Source organism: Helianthus annuus, chromosome 3, assembly GCF_002127325.2.
Source record: "Helianthus annuus cultivar XRQ/B chromosome 3, HanXRQr2.0-SUNRISE, whole genome shotgun sequence".
Taxonomy (NCBI): domain Eukaryota; kingdom Viridiplantae; phylum Streptophyta; class Magnoliopsida; order Asterales; family Asteraceae; genus Helianthus; species Helianthus annuus.
Window position 1 is genome coordinate 96,847,897 of NC_035435.2, and position 6,548 is coordinate 96,854,444.

Genomic DNA, 6,548 nt, shown 5'->3' on the forward strand with positions numbered 1-6,548 from the left:
CATCATAGTAGGTAACGGCTGCTCTACCTTCATCCTCCAAAATCATGTTGTGAAGAATGATACATGTGTACATCACGTTTCTAATCTGATCCTTGTCCCATAGTCGACAAGGAATTGCCAATATTCGCCACCTTTTCTTCAAAACACCGAATGCTCGCTCGACGTCTTTACGTGCAGCCATCTGGACCCTGTTAAACTTTAATCTCTTTGGATCTGTGGTACCGTGTTTTGTGAATGATTTTACAAAACCCCCCCCACTCTGGGTAAATCCCATCAACTAGGTAGTACCCGTACACGTACTCAACCCCGTTTACAAAGAAACTTCCTTTGGGTCCTATACCATTTACCCGATCATTGAAAAGAGGCGAGTGGTTTATGATGGTAATATCATTATGTGAACCTGGCATACCAAAGAACGCATGCCATATCCAAAGATCTTGGGACGCAACCGCTTCAAGCATGATGGCTGGCACCCCGTGAAATCCACTAGTGTGAGCACCTTGCCATTGGGTAGGACAAAGTTCCCAGGGCCATTTCATACAATCTAAACTACCTATCATCCCGGGTAGCCCATGATAATCAGCGTGATGTTCCAATATTTGTTGCATGTCACTGAAGGAGGGCTTTCTCAAATATCTTTTCTTATAAAGTTCTAGAATACACGAAAAAAAGTTGTGAAGAGTTTCTCTAGCTACACGTGCAGACATTTTTAAATACTCATCCATAATGTCCGAACTATTGCCGTACGCTAACTGCCTAAGTGCGGCCGTAACCTTTTGCCACGTACTAAATCCTAATTTCCCGGTTACATCGGGTTTTTGTTGGAAATAATCATATTTCTCCTCAAGATCTCTAGATATTCTTAAAAATAAGTTTCTACTCATACGAAAATGACGCCTAAACATTTTTTCATCATACTTAGGTTCCGCTGAGAAGTAATCGCTTACCAACAAATCGTTAGCGGTGTGCCGTTCAAGAGCGATGTACCTCCTCCTCCGTTTAGGTTTTTGAGTCTCTTCCTCATCGTCTTCGTCTTCCACGATAGCTTTCACCACCGCCGCGATCGTTTGTAGAAATATTTCTGCACCATCGTCAGATGATGATGACGATTCACTATAACTTGAAGAACTCATGGTAATATTGTGTTTTATGTGTTTGATATTGTGTGAGAAAAATGTTAAATGTGGTAAGTATATATAAAGGAAAAAAGTTTTTTTTTTTTTTTAAAAAAAACTAGCCCCCAACGGCTAGCCCAACGGCTAGCCAACGACTACTTTGAATGGGCCACTCAGCAACCGCCATGTCACCTTGCTCCCCCGCCCCACGCCCGGCTTGAAACCCAAGCCCCAAGGGCCACGCCCCAAACCCAAGCCCACCCGGGGTGGTGACTTGGGCGTTTTACCCCAACCCACGCCGAAACTCCCGCCCCATACCCCACGGCCTTATTGACCAACTTTTCTTTATCTGCTAGTTCTTGTTTAAGCTTAGCAACATCATCAATGTATTGATTTAAAACCATTTGTTTACCTTCATATCTAGCTTCAAGAAATTTAGTTGTTTTCTGACATGCAGACAATCTATCATCTAAACTTTTGACTTTACTTTTCAAAGTTTCATAAGCTTCTTTTACGGTATGATATGACAATTTCATCCTATCATATTCTTTTTGCAAATCTTGAATTGTTTTATCCTTTGTAACACATTCGTTGCAAACAGCTGAACACTTTTCTTTCAATATTTTGTTTTCTTTTTCAAGATCATCACATTTTGTTTTAGCTTTTCATTTTCTTGTTTCAAAAGCTTTTCATTTTCAATCATTTCATGACATTTATCTTTGAAAATCCTTTCTATTTTAGTGAATTCAATGTCTCTAATTTTAAACTTTTCATCTTTTTCAGTACAAGCACTACACGTTTCCATGCATTTCTTGCACTGTTGTTCAGCTTTATTATCAATTTATTAATTAGAAGAATCAGTTTGAGTTGTTACCTCAGTGATTGGCACTGTGGTTTCGTTTTCTTGTTGATTCTGAACTTCCTCAATCTCCTGCTGTTTCTCTGCAAAAGCTTCCTTAGCTTTTTCATCTTCTTTCTTCACTTCCTTCACCAGCTTTTCACTCTCATCCACAATCTCCTCAACCGTTTTCTTCTTCTTCTCCAAACTGGCATATATCACCTTCTTTATGCCTTCTTCAACCTTTTCTTTATACCTTGGAATCTCCTCAAGCCCTTTGCACCAAACACTCACAGTAGGTATTGCAGCAACTAATGCTTTAAAATCAATCTTCTCAGGATTAACTGTTGGGTTTCCTTGAGGATCAACAAAGCATTCCTTTTCTTTGCTCCACCTGCCTGCTTGTGTTGCTTCCTTGTATGCATCATACACTTCATCTAGCCTCATTCGAGCATGCCTTTCTTCTCGACTTTGTTTTATCTCAGTAACCATTGCTTGGCTTTTCCATCTTCTTTGTCATGTTGACTCCAATCATACCCTTCATCATCATGAATTACAATTCTGACTCCTTCTTTCTCATCGAAGTATTTATCCCAATCAAAATTATCCCAAACAGATTTTTCATTTTGTATACTGGATTCACTACGATCACGAAGTGTCATTACAGCTTGTCTCTTTTCTTTAGAAGGTCCTTCTTCAATCTGCTTTCTGGTTGGTTGCTCGTTATTCTGATGATAAATAGCCTTTTTGTAGTAATCCTCATAAAAAGGATTCACGCTATCATCAGCTTTGTTGTTCGTGCATTCTCTCTTGAAATGCCCCTTTTGTTTACACTTGAAGCAAGTGACTTTATTCTTATCGAAACCTATCTTCATGTCTGGGCCTTCCAAGCACTTTTTACCAGTTATCTCCATGAATCATTGAGCTCTTCGAATGACGCTTGCCATGCACCAGCGAATGTCCATGAGTTCCATCTCTTCTGGATCGACTTGATCGTAATCCTCCTTCGTCATGTTTGGATTCCCGATCTTACCTGCAATTAAACCTTCATAAGATACCAGAATAGAAGCTAAGATACTCATGTGCTGTTGAGCAAACTCATTGTTCAAAAGTGGAGAATTTTTTCCAATCCTGGTTTGGATTAGATTTAGACGATGTAGATAAAGAATGATATCTTGGATCATAGCTTGAAGATTTGTTGTTTGACGAGTCACCAGTCTTATCTGCACTATAAGCAGTTTTGATTTTTGGAAATTCGTTCTTTTGTAGCATTCCTCTGCAATAACATAGATCAACATTCTGTTGATAACTAGAGCTAGACATCTTATTGTGTTTTTGTAACAACAAATCATGTCCCTCTATTTTCTCAATGAAGCTCTCTAATGTCATCTCATCGAATTTATCATCATTTTTCAAAACGATCACATAGGTTTTCCAATCTTCCTCATGTGGCAATGCTTCGACGAGTTTATCCACCATCTCTTCTCTGTCTTTGTGGATTCCAAGTCTTTCTATTTCAATCTTCAGATGGCAAAACCGTTCTATCATTTGACAAACTGTTTCATTCTTCATGCAACCAAACAAGTCAAACTCCTTTTTCAACAGTGATATCTTATTTTTCTTGATATCCTTCCCTCCTTCAGCTTTCAACTTTAACGCTTCCCATATTGACTTAGACGTTTCACCATGCTGAAGCAGTGAGAAAATATCCTTTCTGACAAATTATTGAAGTAGAGCTATCATTCTTAATTGACTTGAATGTTCCTTTTTATCATCAGCTGTGAATTGTTTAAGTGTGATTAATTCATATTTTTCGTTTCTTGGTTTTTCATATCCTATTGTTAACATGATCCAACTATCATACGCATAGGCTTGCACCCAGTTTTCAAATCTTTCACACCACCAGTGATAATCTTCGATATTCATAAGCTTTGATGGTCTCAGATGATTTCCGTACACGTTATCATGATTCAAACTCTCAGATATCATCGTTATAGCATTCTTTGGTGTCACTGGAGTTTCTTCAGATGTAAACGCGTTATAAAACGTGTTATAAAACTCTTCGCCAATTCCCGACATCTTCGAAACGCTTCTTGAATTTATCGTTCCTTGAATTTTTCGCCTCGTTTATAATCTCGAATCACCTTTGCAACTTTCTCTCTCTAGTTTCTCTCTCTAACCTTCAAATCTCCAAAGTCACCAAAATGTCAAAAGTTTTTAAAACTAAGACACTACTCTCCTATTTATAGGCCAAGGGGTTTAATGAGACTTCTCATTAATTACAATATTGCCACCTTGCCTTTTCACTAAATATAACACTATAATGTCTTTATATCTTCTCATTTCAGGTACGAATCATATTGACGGAGGCGAAAGACATAAATGCACCAACAAGATTACCACGAACAGTAGGGGTCACCACGACGGGGGATTCCTCGGCGTGATTGCTCTTGGACCCTACAGGGCGAAACCAGTTGTCAGGCGCGGCAACTACGTTGAAAGCTACGTCTACCCCTTTTACCCCTAGGTGTTTGAGTCACGTTACTCCGCCCATCTTTACATCTGCGATCAGCAGTGCCGTCTCGCAATATGGTGCCACGACGCAATACTATCAGCCCACCGATATGTTTTCGTTTCCTCTGTTGTATTCGGCGTCCCATGCAACTTCTTTGTTAACCTCGCCGATATCTTGGTGAAGCTAGCCCGGGTCTTACCCTGCAAGCGACAACATCACTACAGCGGGTCACTCTTATAGTCAAGGTAATGATTCCGGGTCGCGTCACAATTATAGCCAAACACCCGTTATCCAAAAGGGGGTACCAATCACGAACCAGGGTCACAGCTTGGATGTGCGTTACGTGGAGGAGCCTATTGACGCGAAGGAGGAAGATTTAACCAAGCTATATAAGCCAGGGGATGTCACCTTTAGGGCTAAGTTCAACCGATGAATTGCTGAAGCGCTAATTAAGAACAAGCCGAGAATGCCTCCGACCGTGGGCAAATACGATGGCACCAGTGATCCTAATGATCACATAAACGTATTCTGAAGCGCGGGGGAAGTCGCATGGGCTTCCTCTTGTACCATACAGGGTGAACCTGGTTGTCAGGCGCGACAACTACGTTGACAGCTACGTCTACCCCTTTTACCCATGGGGGTTTGAGTCATGTCATTTCGCCCATCTTTACATCAGCGATCAGCACTGTCGCCTCACAATATAGTTCCACGGTGCAATACTACCAGCCCCCCGATATGTTTTTGTTTCCTCCGTTGTATTCAGCGGTGTGACAACTCGAGTTTCCGAGATTCCACTTTCGCATTTATTGCACGTTCACTGTTTGTCTAGTTGTTTACTTACACAATTTGTTTGCTTTGTAACTGTATACGTTGTGATATGATAAAGTGTATTGTGATGGTTGCATCGTTATGTGTTATTTTACGAATGATTTGACAAATACATGAACTTGATGATGAAACTGTAAATTATATGTGGTGTGTGTGTTTTATGTAAAAGATGATACTTAGGGGTGAGTAGAGTAGTTAGTGAAACCTTAATAACTCTTAACCCTAACCCCTCTCACAAATCATTATACGTATTTCAATCTTCCTCTACAATCATCTCATGCAATCATCTTTTTCATCATTATTGGTGGTACAAGCTCTCAATCATCACTTTTGATCTCTCTCTTCATCTAGAATCAATCTAAGGTAAATGTTTAATGATTATTTGTTGTTAATCATTGGTTATTTGATTCTTGCAAACCCTAGTTCTCCAAATAATGGTTCTGTGTTTATTGATCATCCTGATTATTGTGAAATGGTTTGTGAATAGTTGCTTAATCAAATGACTGACAATGAGATGCATGATATGTTAGAATTGGTTGATTGTTGATTAGGTTACAGCATTTGCCAATGAATGAAAAGTAGGGTTTTGATCGTAACCTGTAGCTGTTCCATTGAAAACTGTGATTTGGTTTTGAATATTTTGCATGATTGTTAGTCCGAAGATTTGTGTCAGGGCTTTGTGAAGTCACAAGTCCGAATTTTTGTTGATTCCTTGAGTCCGAGTTTTGTGAGGAAACACATGGTCTGAGCTTTGTATTGAACATATGGTCCGAATTTTTGATTGATACATGGTCCGAGTTTTGTGTGATGTTGATCCGAGTTTTGTAACTGAAACATGGTGTCCGAATTTTATAGGGGATGTATGGTCCGAGCTTTGTAGGGGATGTATGGTCTGAGCTTTGTAGGGGATGTATGGTCCGAGCTTTATAGGGGATGTATGGTCCGAGTTTTATTGTGCTATATAGTCCGAGTTTTGTTAATGTTTATATAGTCCGAGTTTGTTGATGCTTGTAAGGTCCAAGTTTAATAACATTCAGAGCTTGAATCAGGTTAAATGTTGAATGAAAAACACTTATCCTACCACTGTATGTTACTGTATGTTACTGGATGATACTGTATGTATGAACAATCTATGTCATGTCATTCTGTAAACAATTATCACACGGAACACAGTTGTTTGGACACCAAGGAATTGTAAACCTTATTTGAACGTAAACACTTACATTGAGTTTATGTGCAATGTACCTTAGGT